The sequence below is a fragment of the Mus musculus genome, chromosome 14 (assembly GCF_000001635.26).
Source record: "Mus musculus strain C57BL/6J chromosome 14, GRCm38.p6 C57BL/6J".
In the NCBI taxonomy this organism is placed as follows: Eukaryota; Metazoa; Chordata; class Mammalia; order Rodentia; family Muridae; genus Mus; species Mus musculus.
The window spans coordinates 67,196,390-67,210,259 of record NC_000080.6 but is presented as its reverse complement, the minus strand read 5'-3'; the positions used below and the strand labels follow the sequence as shown (position 1 = coordinate 67,210,259).

The following is a 13,870-nucleotide window of genomic DNA, read 5'->3' as shown; positions in this document are numbered from 1 at the left end:
TTTCATTTAAAAGCCATATCCTCTCAACTGGAGAGATGACTCCACAGTTAAAAGTGGGTAACTGTCCTTGGAGAGAACAGAACACGACCTGTTCCCTGTGGCTCACAACCACCTTTGTAGAAAGTTCCCATTTTCAGGGGATTCCCCTGCCTGCCCCCCTCTGGCCACCATGAGCATTGCACTCATGTGCACAGTGACTTGTGCACCTGCCTGAGCACACACTAAACATAATGAGAATAAATCATTTTTTAAAAAAAGTTATGGAATATCTCTCTTGAAAAATGTGCTCAAATGTACACTTCAGTTCTTAGCCTTCTTCCTAAGAGGAATAATAAACGTAGTCGCTAAAAAAAAGGCCAGGGTGAGATGGTGTGTCTTCCAAGATGTTCACACCCAGAAATTTGTTGACTACATTTCATTTCCTAAGTCTCTGGGATGCTTGCCAGGTGCTGGGCACTGGGCTATGTGCTGAACATAGGAAAATCAATAGATGTAGTCTACAGTTTCAAGAAACCCAATAACCTTTTCTAATTTTAGTGCTTTCCTTCTGTAGACCTCATGTTTTGAGAGAAATTATCCAAAAACTTTCAATTATTGGTTAATCTGTATTTTCCTGTGAGCTGGTCACCATTACTTCAGTGTCAGCCAGTTCCCCGGGCCTGCAGGGACAATCTGCGGGGACCCAGGGCAGGGGAGAGAGAGAGAGAGAGAGAGAGAGAGAGAGAGAGAGAAAGGAGAAGGAGGAAGAGGAGGAGGAGGAGGAGGAGGAGGAGGAGAAGGAGAAGGAGAAGGAGAAGGAGAAGGAGAAGAGAAGGAGGGGGAGGGGGAGGGGGAGGGGGAGGAGGAGGAGGAGGAGGAGGAGAAGAAGAAGAAGAAGAAGAAGAAGAAGAAGAAGAAGAAGAAGAAGAAGAAGAAGAAGAAGAAGAGGAAGAAGAAGAAGAAGGAGAAGAAGAAGAAGAAGATAAGAGACACGAAGAATGAGAGCAAGTCAATCATACTGATCAAGCTCTGAAAACTTTATTCTGGAGTGGCAATATAAGCATAAGCAAGAGGAGGCTCCAAGGGAGGGGGGAAGAGCCCAGGGACTCTCTGAAGGTCAGGTGGCAATCTTCAGCTTCTAGAACCAACGGTCACAGTGTCCTCTTTTCCCATAAACATTCTTACTGTTATGACCAGGAATGTCCTTTCAGGATTGTTTATGTAAGCTAGAAAATATCCACAAGGACATGGCTGAGACCATGGCTCCCGGCAAGCCAGGACTTTCCACAGAGCTGGAAACAAAGCAGATACTCAATAAACATTGGCTCAGTTATACTGGTTGAGTTGTCAAAATTCCTGTCAAAAGTAAGAAATGGTTGCTAGTTAGTACAATTCAGCTGCTGATGTGGGTTTTTATAGTAGATTAGCTTTTTCTAATGAATACAATTTTCTCATTTTTTTTTAAATACTGAAACGAGTCCCTGAACATTTCCTTCAACCTGGGCTACCAGTTGCCAAGAGATACAGACTAGAAACCTAAGATCTATTCTCTGTGAAAGTTCTAAACCTTTTTTTTTTTTTTTTAGAATTTTAATTATTCACCAAAAGGCTCTGCGATGTTTGATTAACAAAACAGAGGCATGTATAGCCTCTCCTATTATGAACCCAAATCAATTTTGGAAACAGTAAAAGGCTAAGAAACACAGAGAAGGGAGCGAGGAAGGGACAGACAGGGAGAGGGGGGGAGGGAAAGAGGAGGAGAGAGGGGGAAGGAGGGAGGGAAAGGGGGAACATTTCTTTAACTTGGTAAAAAAAAAATCAACTTCAAAAAAAAATCCTGAAAACACCTACAACTGACATCTTGTTACTGAAAATACGTTTTTCTTTGTTTGTTTGTTTTCGAGACAGGGTTTCTCTGTGTAGCCCTGGCTGTCCTGGAACTCACTCTGTAGACCAGGCTGGCCTCGAACTCAGAGATCTGCCTGCCTCTGCCTCCCAAGTGCTGGGATTAAAGGTGTGCACCACCACACCCTTTTTTTTTAATACGTTTTTCTATCAAAGTGGAAACAAAGCAAGGGTAGCCCTCCCACCACCACCTTTAAGCATCAGATGTAATGATATAATGCAACATGACAGGGAAAGGAAATAAAAGTCATACCAACTGGGAAGGGAAAAAATGAGAACTGTTTTGTTCTCAGAGGACAAGGTGGTGTAGAATGTAGAAAATCTGAGAGTCAGACAAGGCACGCACACCTTTAATCCTAGCAGTTGAGAGGCAGAGGCATGCCGAGCTCCAAGTTCAAGGCCAGCCTCATCTGCTAAGCCAGTTCCAGGACAGCCAGGGCTAAACAGAGAAACCCTGTCTCAAAACCAAACAAGAATAATATAAGCAAATAGATACAAGATCTATGTGAGCTCAACTACACAAGTCTGAGAAAAGCACTCAGAGAATGGACTGAGCGGAGAGACGTGGACGAGGAGAGTCAGTAGTGCCAAGGTGTGCACTTTCCCCTCAGGATAAGGTATCAATAGATTCAATATAACCCGACTCCAAAGCCGATTATTTTGTGAATAGCCACAAACTGACCCAACAGTTGACATGAAGAAGCAAAAAGCCCAGAATAACAAACTTAAGACAGAAAAACAAGATTGGGAAATTGCCGCTTACTACCTTGAAGACTTATTCTGAAGCCACAGTAATTAAAACAGTACGGTGTTAGTAAAAAGAATAGACAAAGAAACAAAAAGGCCATAGGAAAAGAGCCCAGTACAGGCCCCCATAAATACATTCACCTGAGTTTTGACAAAGAAAGGAAGGCACCATGAGGAAGACAAATAGTATCCTCAGCAAGGCTGCCAAGGTACAGAGGAGGAGGATGGGAGGAGAGAAGAAAGGGGAAGAGGGGGAGGGGAGGGGAGAGGAGAGCAAAGGATGAGGGAAGGAAAGGAGAGGGAGGAGGGGAGACGGGAGGGGAAAGGGAGGAGAAGGAGGGGGAGGGAAAGGGAAAGCAGGGGAAAGGAAAGGAAGAGGAGGAGGAGAGAGGAGGGAAAGGGGAAGAAGAGGAGTGGAGGGACCAGGAGAGGGGAGACAAGGGAGGGGAGAGGAAGGGAAGGGAGGGGAGGAGAGAGAGGGAGAAGGGAAGGGGGAAAATACATAGACATATATGTGCAGGCAAAGATTCCATACATATAATTAAAATATTTTAAAAATAAGCATAAGAAAGTTAAAAATGAATATTGGAGATGTTTGGAATCACACACAAAGGTCTCACCAAAAGCCAGAAAGAAAGGGAAGGTAGAGAATGGGATGGGTAAACCTACCTCAGGACATTCTTGGAATACATGTGTGACTGCCTTTTCAGGTGAGCTCTGTCAGGCTGTTAGATGCACACTTCAACGCCACTCCCCCTACTTTGAGATGGATGTGTAAATTACAAATTAAAACTTTTCCTCATTCCCTACTGAAGGCAGTTATTTCCAGTCTACGTCGATGGAAGCAGGTTGGCTTCATCTACAGAGTACTGCTTCTGTGCAGTGATGTGCTGTGGATGCCTGTGGCAACACACTATAGTTGTTCTCCAACAGTACACCCAAGAGCTGCTTCCAAGCACTGGTGTGCTCCTGTGGTTCTTCCCCCACCCCCACACCCCCGCTTAGTTGTCAATTTGACTAGATCTGGAGTAGAGCAATAGGAAGTTGTTGGGACATTGGTGAGGTGTCCTGGCTTGGATTAATTGACAGGAGAAGGTCCACCCTAAGTGTGGACAGCAGCTTCCAGTGTTAGTCCAGATGCAGAGGCAATAATAGCATGGCGCCTGACAGTCAACAGCCGTGGCTGGGATTAGAAGGTTAGAAAGCCATTGCCTTGACTCCTGTTTCGCTCCTACCATCACATGCCTGTATTCTGCAGACACGTTCTTAACGACCAGGAGCATCATTAAGAAGGGTGGTATGTTGACCTCTGCTATCTGCTTTGTTGACCTGTTATCTGGCTTCTGTCTCTCAGTTGTGTCTTTCCTGGTTAGAAATCTGACCTGATGTTAGAGACTCACCCAGCAGTAGCTCTATCTTGAGTGCTGTTCTAGCTCAAGCAACTCCTCTTCCTCCTCCTCCTCCTCTTCCTCCTCCTCCTTCTGAAATCTGCCTTTCATTTATATCTTGTTACTCTACAGTCCCAGTCTTGTTCCCCAAGGCCCCATGTAATGAGGCAAGACGGAGAGGAATCCTTCTTCATTGTGCCTTGTGTGCTGGTGCCTTCTGTGTAGAAGCCCCACTAATGACCTCCTGAGATTGAAGCTAACTTCATTTGGGAACAATGATATATTTTATGTGCTTGGTGTGATGCTTCATCTTGTCAACTTGAGGAAACTTAGAGTCACCCAGAAGACACACCTCAAGGTAAGCCTGAGAGGGTGTTTCCTCAAAAGATTATCTGAGGAGCTGTCAAAGAATCCTAATATAGAAGCAAAGACCCTACCCTAGCCGTTGGTGGCACCACACCATGGGCTGCAGTCCCTGGCATGGATTCGAAGTCAAAAGAGAAGTCGTCTGATCACCAGCATTCATTCCATTTCTGCTCTGGAGGTCCCTGCTACCGTGGACTCTGCCTTGACTCCCCACAAAAATAAACCAAAATAAACCCTTCTCCTCTTACGTGCCTTCTGTCAGGTGCTTTCTTCCAGCAACAAGAAAAAGAATAGATATTCCAATCATGGGCATTTCTAGGGCTGGCCCACCCAGGCAGAGCATGAGCCAAAGTTCTGTATTCTGTCATGTCGTGAAGCAGGTTTGCCTCTGTGGAAGCAGTCCAGCATGGCCAAGTGCTGCTATGACTGCAGAATCAGTCTACTCCGTGGGACGCAGGATTCAAAACCTCCCTTGACAATCGCCTCATGGGATGCAGTAGCCTGGATACAACAGAAAAGAGACAGAGCCACATATTGGGAACAGAACACCAGAAGAAGTCAGCTGATTCAACCCAAAGGGAGCTAGAACTAACCAGAACTGACCAGACAAGCTTGTTTGAAAAATGGGAACAGTTGGCGCTTATTGATTGTGGGGAGATGCACTAAAACTTGGAAACTATCCATTATACGTGGGCATGGTTTCAAAAGATGTTTTTCCTCCTGCATGTGAGCTAGACTGCTTTGCACTTGGTGGGTTAATGGATAGGCAGGACCATTCAGGAGCTACTGAGTCCCTCCTTGTAACCACCCTGTGAGGGATGGAGATGGTCTAGAGATTCTTATGCCCCTCCCCCTCTTTGGCTATTAGACTATTGAGGTAATGGGCCCCAAGGAATTGGAATTTCCTCTGAGTTTCATTCTGGGAGAAGGTGAAAGATGAAGCCTAGTGCCAGCCAGAGGGGCAACCGGGCTCCAGTCACGAGATTTAACAGTTCTGACAGCTTGTCAGGCCACCTTGCAGGAGAGACTGGAGCCCAGACAATGTCTGGTCAGAGTGAGAGAACAGGAGGACATCTTGATCAGGACTGCTTATCTGTGCATTCCTCTTACCTTCTATTCACATCCAAACTTCTGGGACTGAGGGATGGCTCAGCAGTTAAGAGTGCTTGTTGCTCTAGCAGAGGACCTGGTTTCGGTTCCCAGCACCCATGTGGTGACTCACAACCCTCTGTAAGTGCCAGGGAATCCGATGTTCTCTTCTGAGTTCTGTTGGCACCAGGCATGCACGTGAGACACTACATACAAGCAGGCAAATGCTCCCACATATAAAAGGCAACTTCCTGGAATGTAGGAGTTGTAGTTCTTGGAAAATACCAAAGCTGTGTGAGGAAATACAGTGGCTGGATAGTTTTGTCATGAAAAGCCCCTGAACACATGTCTAGTCAACATTCGTTGGGAATTCTAGAGAGTGGTCCTGGCCAAAGTCCATCCTGGTCATTATTTAATTAAAGCTTGCTTCAAATTTGGCTCAAAATTTGGAATCTCCGGGTTAACACTGGCAGGGCCCAGGATTTGACCTCAACGACTCTGGTAACATCTAGTGGCTGCTCTATAAATATCATGGGTTAGTCTGGACCTTTGGATTAGGCCAGGGACTATAGATGCTTAAACTGCTGAGAAAGCATAGAGTGTGCTAGAGAAACACGTCTGCTTCCGTAGACAATAGTCAAGTTTACCTGGTCTTGAGCAAAACATTTCTGATGATCCACCTGTCTCCACGCAGAGATTAGTGGAGTGTGACTCAAAGGTTAAGGCAGCAAAACAGACAGGCATGATATGAAGAAAGAGGTGCCATGCATTTATTCCATCTGAGAGAGAGAGAGTATGCATGTGTGTGTGCACATGCATGTGTGCACATTCATGTGTGTGCACGTGTGTGGGTACATGTGTGCACATGCATGTGTGCACATTCATGTGTGTGCACGTGTGTGGGTACATGTGTGCACATGCATGTGTGTGCATGTGTGTGGGTACATGTGTGCACATGCATGTGTGTGCATGTGTGTGGGTACGTGTGTGCATGTGTGTGGGTACATGTGTGCACATGGTTTCCAGTCTGAGCTTCTGGCCTCATGGACTCACCCCATGCTGTACAATAGAGCCGTTAAGCAGAGACAGGATGGAGGAAGAGGAAAACACAGTTTGCTTTTAATGGTTGACAGGTTGAGGGCCCAACACCTTTTTGTCGCTCTGTTCTAATCCTCACCTCTTCTTATCTTCACTGCAGACATCTCTGTTCTACTACCACGTTCTTCCCCATCACAGTTATCAAGGAGGGTGGTATCGTGGCCTCTACTGCCTAGGTTCTGTTTCTCAATGCTGAGACACTCTGAACTCAGATGCTGGTGAGAGAAGAAAGCCCCAGTCCTTGGCGTCCTGAGTCCCTCATGCCTGAGTCCTGCAGCCATTTGTCTGCTTGCAGTAGCACTGGTTTCCAGAATTGACTGACTCATATCTGGATTAATGATGTCTAGTTCCTATTCCTTGTCATACAAGGCCAGCCACTTGCAATGCCTGTCCCTCAAGCAGACTGGATTTCTCCAGCCTGTTTCACAATGCCTAGATCTGAGCATGAACACAGGGTTCCTTTCTGTAAACACAAACTGGGCTCTGCCTTAGGCCTGTCTCACTTGGGCTTCAGTAGCTGTTTCCTATTTGTACGGCCTGAGTATCTTCAACTGGCCAAACCCACAGACCTAAGGCTAGCAAGATGACTCAGGCAGCACTGGCCACCAAACCTGACAACCTGAGTGTGGTTAGCAGAACCCACATAGGAAGGAGAAGAACTGACTTTCACAGATTGTCCTCTGAGTACCTGGCACAGGACAAGTCAGGACCAGATGACAGGAGATAGAAATCAAGAGTTACTCATAATCACAAATGTCACAGGAGACCATGATGCAACCTACTGACAGCTGTGGATACAATCTTTCATTTCTGAGTCTTTGACCTATAGCTTGGTGCCCAGAACATCACCCATATTGAACAATTAATAAACTGCTGACTAGTTCCAGTGAACACACATTAAGCACAGCTGGGGACAGTCGCTATGAACTCCTAGGAATGGGGCGCAGACAGGAGATGAGGGCTTCACATTCCTCTTTGCTCCAACCCTGAACTGTTCCGACCCCTGCCCCAAAGCAGCACCCGCAGCTTGGTCCTGACCTTCAGCTCCCTGTGGCCCTGCCTTCCTTGAAGAGGGTGCTCCCAGCAGGTGCTCCCACCAGGATGCTTGCCCCACACAATGGGCAACCCCCAGAGCAGTGCCGCCAGTAACATCAATTTCCTGGAGGGCCGGATGGGTGCCGAGATGCTGTAATGAGAACTCATGAAGGTATGCCAGGCTTCTGATGCCGGGAGCTGGTGCCATTTCCAGTAAGCAGCGTGGCAGTGAGAGATAAGGGCATGAATTTGAATGGCTATTGTGCTCGGCGAACCACCAGAGGGGCTTTCTGCACAGGCTTTTGTAGGGCCAGGTGGCAAGGATGATCGTGAACTGAGAACGGGTGAGTGATTCAACTTCCCCTCTTTTCCTGGTTCCTGATTTTCTTGAACTTCTTACCATCCAACAATGCCCATCTCTCGGAGTCCACAGAAGCACGCATGTTAAACTAGAGATCATTGGGGGGGGGGGGGGGGCGGGGCATTCCATCTCAGCTTCTCAAGTCTAATGCTGGCCCGATGCCTTAGGCTCTCTGATCAAATCACTCCCCAACCCGTGCCTCGGTTTCCTTTTCTTAGAACCCATAATGCAACAGGCCCACATGCTGTTGTGAGCAGCATAAAGCAGGGACCTCAATAGTCTCTCCAGAGCTCTGGTTAAGCCTGTGTGTCTCTTTATAGGAAGTACCAGATAAAGGTACTCGGTGGTACTTGGTGTGGACCCCTCCAGCGCGAGTCCTGGCAGAGTAGGTAGAGTACCCGACACACCTGAAGCTCCTGGTCCAACACTTTGAGAGTTGTTGAAACACAAACAGCTAAGGAAAGTCTGGTACTCTGAATTGTGTCTTCATGTTTTATTGTTGTGAAGAGACGCCTTGACCACAGCGACTCTATAAAGGAAAACAGTTGGGGCTGACTTATAGTTCGGAAGTTTAGCCTATTATTGTCATGGAGGGAAGCATGGTAGCATGCAAGCAGACATGGTATTGGAGAGATAGCTAAGAGTACTGTAACTGGATGGCAGACAGGAGCAAGAGACAATGAGACACTGGCCTGGCTTGAGCATCTGAAACCTCAAAACCCACAAAAGTGACACATGTCCTCCAACAAGGCCACACCTACTCCAACAAGGCCATATCTCCCAATAGTGCCACTCTCTGTGAGCCTATGGGGGCCATTTTCATTCAAACCACCAGAAATTGCATCCCAAGGCTATTTTCAGATTTCATTTAACAGTGTAGGCACACAGGGGCACACACACACACACACAGATAAACATATACACATGCACACTGACACACACATACACATATCAATATACATGCACACATGTACACACACATACTCAAGTTGAGGGCTTGAGAAATGGGATGTGAGCTTATTGTTACTGTCACTAAGAATAGCCCTGAGCGTTTCACCTGCCTTTGGTTGGGTCAGGCCTTGAGGTTTTGATCTGGAGGGGGAAAATCATTTGTGCTCATTTCCAAACAGAAGAGTGAAGAGTGTTTCATTCATTCACTTTCCATGTAGTGTCTTAACCTAAAATAAATAAACAAATGCAAGCTTCAAATTCAGGCATTCAACTGGTTTATACTAGTTTACACTGCTGTCTTAGGGTTTTACTGCTGTGAACAGACACCATTTCCAAGGCAACTCTTTTTTAGATATTTTCTAGATATTTTAGATATTTTCTTTATATACATTTCAAATGCTATCCTGAAAGTTCCCTATACACCCCCCTCTGCCCTGCTCCCCTACCCACCCACTCCCGCTTCTTGGCCCTGGCTTTCCCCTGTACTGGGGCATATAAAGTTTGCAATACCAAGGGGCCTCTCTTCCCAGTGATGGCCGACTAGGCCATCTTCTGCTACATAAGCAGCTAGAGATATGACCAAGGCAACTCTTATAAATGACATTTAATTGGGGCTGGCTTACAGGTTCAGAGGTTCAGTCCATTATCATCAAGGCGGGAACATGGCAGCATCCAGGCAGGCATGGTGCAGGAGGAACTGAGAGTTCTAAGTCTTTATCTAAAGGCTGCTTGCTAGCAGAATACTGACTTTCAGGCAGCTAGGATGAGGGTCTTAAAACCCAAACCTACAGTGACACACCTACTCCAACAGGGCCACACACTCTAATAGTGTCACTCCCTGCTTTGCATGTTTTAAAAAGATTTATTTTTTTATGTCTATGTGTGTGAGAGACAGATGAAGCTGAAGCCTCCACATTCATTCCTCCAGTCTGAAGGCTGCTGTCTAAGCTAATGAACACACCGAGCAGCCCCAGCCCAGGTTGCAGGATGCATCCTGCCATCCTCTCCTGAGTGAGCCCTTCTTGGTTTCCACATGAGCATCTCCTGGGTTACCAGAGGGCACTGACACTCTGGATCCAGGATAGACAGAATCTGAATATGTTCAACATTTTATTTCACTACCTACTTCCACTGATGAATGTGCTCCCTGCACAGCGGCCAGAGCAAATCTGATTTGTGGCTGATGTGACTCAGTAATGTAATCTGCTTCCTGCAGAGAGACCACTAATGAGTTCCTTGGTACTGTGCTGTTGAAGTATCACATGGCTTTATTTCATTCAGAAATTCTTACTAGCTTTTTACACAGGTGTTTAAGTGTGTTTGGGGTTTTCAGAATAAGCAGAGCTGAGGTTTTAAGTAGCTAGGAAAGTGCTGATAGGTAGGTAGGTAGGTAGATAGATAGATAGATAGATAGATAGATAGATAGATAGATAGAAGACTTTTTTCACTTCATTTCAAAGGATAAGTTGGGGCACAGAGATGACTCAGTGTGTAGAGGCTCTCATAAGCTGACTTCAGTCCCCAGGACTCACATGGTGGAAAGAGAGAAGAGACTCAAAAATTATCTTCTGGCTGCAGAGAGAGTCAGGCAGACAGACAAACAGACAGACAGCGACAGAAAAACACACATACACACACACACAGACACACGCATATACATACATACATACATACCTACATACATACATACAGAGAGAAACACACATGAGCATGCACACACGCGCGCACACACACACACATTCACATGCCCTAAAGTCTGTAGTTTGCAGAATTTCAGGAGACTGTTCTATTTGGCTGATAAAGGAGGGCTGTATTTCAGTAGGAAGTTGGGAAGTGTGTGAATTCTTCTGGGTCAGGTGTGTTCTCTATCCTTTCCTGGCCTGTTCTTCCTCCTTGCTCCCAGCGTCTTCAGAGGTGGGTGTATTTAACTCCTCATGCTGCTATTTGTAGCCTGAAAAGCACATTTGCATCTGTAACTTCTTGGGAGTTTGGGGCTCAATCCTCTCTGCTTTGATCCTCCAGTATCCAGTCCCTCCAGCCAGTCTTCCTAATGGAGGGCAGGGCTACAAGCTGAGTGTGAGTATAAGATTCTGGTGACCTGAAGGATGTGTAGGGGGGAAACTGAAGGTGAGCAGAGATGCCCTGCCGTTCATGATGCAGGAAGGGAAAACTGCCCCTGCGTCCACCACCACCACCACCCTCTCTTCTCTATGTCTCTGCCTCCCTGTCTCTGTCTGTCTCTCTGTCACTGTGTCTCTGTGTCTCTGTCTCTCCCTCTGTCTGTCTCTCTGTCACTGTGTCTCTGTCTCTCTCTCTGTCTCTCTCTGTGTCTCTCTCTCTCTCTCTCTCACACACACACACACACACACACACACACACACACACACACACACACACTTTTCACATCAGTAACAAACAGCATAAGCAGTTAAATAACATTTAAAACCAACCCAGGGCAGCCTCTGGGGAAGGTCAGCAGTTCTCACAGGCCTCACAGGCCTCGTGTGTCAACAAGGACTACAGTGAGCTCAACCTTCCTCATCAAGATACAATGTTCTAACATCACCATTGGCAGACAGAACATTTTCCAAAGCCAGGACCATCTGCTTTGGTTTTTTTTTTTTTTTTTTTTTTTTTGTTTTGTTTTTTAATCAAATATTCAGGTTGACCAAAACTAGCAATATATTTTGAGGTTTGTTTTTTTTTTTTTTAAACTTTATATTATGTGGGGAGGGTTCGTGCATGCAGTGCTTTCTGAGGCCTAGGGCTGCCGTTACAGCCTGTGTGGGTACTGGGGTCTGCACCCCAGTTCTCTGGAAGAGCAGACCATGCTCATAACCACGGACCCACATCTCCAGCTCCTGTTTGTTTTGATAGAGTCTTACATAATCCAGGCAACTTTGAACTCACAGTGTAGCTGAGACCTTGAAAGCCTGACCCTGCAGCCTTTGCCTTCCAAGTAAAGGGATTGTAGGAACTCACAACTTGCTGGGATGCAATAGACTTCTTTTTAAATACCCCTCCCCTTCAAAATACTATCTTGAATTTGATTTTTAAAACTGTAGAGGTATAATAAAATATACTAGGTTTTCACATTAAGTATTAGTCCAGAGAATGGCAGACTGTAATAGATGGGTCAAATTCAGCCCAATTACTGTTCTTGGACATCCTGCAAGTTGAAGATGGTTTTCGGTTTTTTTTTTTTTAATGGCTAAGAGAGGAGCGCATTGAAAGAAAAATTTTGTGACATGTGCAAATTATATGAAATTCAAATGTGGTGTCTATAAATAAAGCTGTATTGGAGCACGGCCACGCACAGGCCTGTTATAGCATCCGTGGCTTCTTCTGCAGGGCGTGATCAAAATGGAGTATTTGTAACAGAGACCATGTGTCCCATGAAGCCTAAAATACTACTCTATGCTCCTTTCTAGGAAAAGTTTGCTGGCTCCAATGGTAGCCTATTAAAATTAGCAACATCACGAATCAAAATGTTGCTTGCATATTAATAGATCTGCATGCGCCAAGTAAGAGGGTTTCACAGAGCATAAGCGAACTTCAGGCCAGAATGGGAGGAATAATTACCCTGTCTTGAGTTTTTCTCATTCACTCAGAAGCTCAACCATGGAGCAGAAATGAATGAGTTGCAGCCTCCTCCGGAAGTCAGGGGAAGCCACGCATGAGTAGTAGAGATTTGAAAAGCGGGTCAGGTGTACTCAGAGATGCCTGTGAAGGACTCTCTGTTGTTTTCTGTCAACCACTAACGTCTTTTCCTTGGAGCGGAACAGGGAAAAGGTGAGAGGGGAGAAGAGCAGAGTATTCCCAGCTAACTGTGTATCACTCTTCTTCCACGTTAGCCTTGCCTTCGTTGAGTGACGCTTTGCTCTCTAGACAAGTCAGCATTCAAGATTCCTCACACACACACACACACACACACACACACACACACACACACGCGCGCGCGCGCGCGCGCGCGCGCACACGCACACACCCACACACCCCTCACCAGTCCTTCAGCTAGCATATGGAAAACTTTGGTGGGCGGGTCTAAGCCATACAGCCAATGGTGGGCGGGTCTTTATGAAAGACTGACGGGTGCTACCTATGCCCAGACCCTCTAGATCTGGCTCTAGTTTTGTTTGAAAAGGTTGTTGAACATGTAGGGCAGCGGCTCCCAACCCTTCGGCGGTCAAATGATCCTTTCACGGGGCTTGCCTAGACTACCAGAAAACAGTTATTTAGATCATGATTTATAATAGTAGCAAAGTTATTCGACATAGCAATGAAAATGATTTTATGGTGGCAAGGGTCACTAGAACATGAAGAACTGTATTAAAGAGTCACAGCCTGAGAAAGGTAACAGTGGGTCACTGTGCAAGGGAGTCAAAGTTTCTTAGACTGGCCCTACTTCCTATTCATTCTGGGCTCCTGACTCTGGATGCCATGGGACCAGCCAGCCTCCCCATCCTATCACAGTAGGTTCTCCTACAATAATTACAATGTATCTTCTTGATCTGTAAATCAGAATTAAGCTTTTCTTTCCTTAATTACTTCTTGCCAGGTCTATTGTCACAGCTAGGAGGAAAGCAATGAGTGCAGAAACATCATCAACTCTACCTGCAGCTGGTCTCCAGCAGATCCACAATCTCTAAGGAACTGAAGAGGCCCTACACTCCAATGGAGTCTCACTTCTGTGTTTGGGAGCCACAATGTCCACCTAAGGCAGAAGACTTTGGGTTCCATTTGTTTCCTCTAGCATTGTTTGACCCTAATCATGTTTAAAATGTTCATTTCGTGGCAACTCCTAAGGAATAGACGCCCCCAGGGAAAGGTGACAAATGTATTATCTAAGGATAAAGAATGCTATGTTTTCTGAAATCTACAACACCTTTATTTTTCTGGTTGAGAAGTTTGCCATAGAAAGTTTCATCTGAGGATTTAAGAATGTTTCAAG

General features: G+C 45.9%; 1 long non-coding RNA gene across 3 annotated transcripts; it reads right to left on the bottom strand.

The window, feature by feature from the left end:
* Positions 1 to 1,156: 1,156 nt before the first annotated feature.
* Positions 1,157 to 8,734, bottom strand: Gm30806. 3 transcript variants are annotated; one of them, XR_001781308.1, is made up of 4 exons: positions 8,376 to 8,734; positions 5,496 to 5,651; positions 3,301 to 4,886; positions 1,157 to 1,271 (listed from the first exon to the last, which is right to left on the bottom strand). It is a non-coding gene; the product is annotated as a predicted gene, 30806 (long non-coding RNA). The 3 variants fall into 3 exon arrangements; XR_001781309.1 differs by lacking the exon at positions 8,376 to 8,734 and having other exon boundaries at positions 1,157 to 1,335; positions 5,496 to 6,322; XR_001781307.1 differs by lacking the exon at positions 8,376 to 8,734 and having other exon boundaries at positions 5,496 to 6,322.
* Positions 8,735 to 13,870: the final 5,136 nt, after the last annotated feature.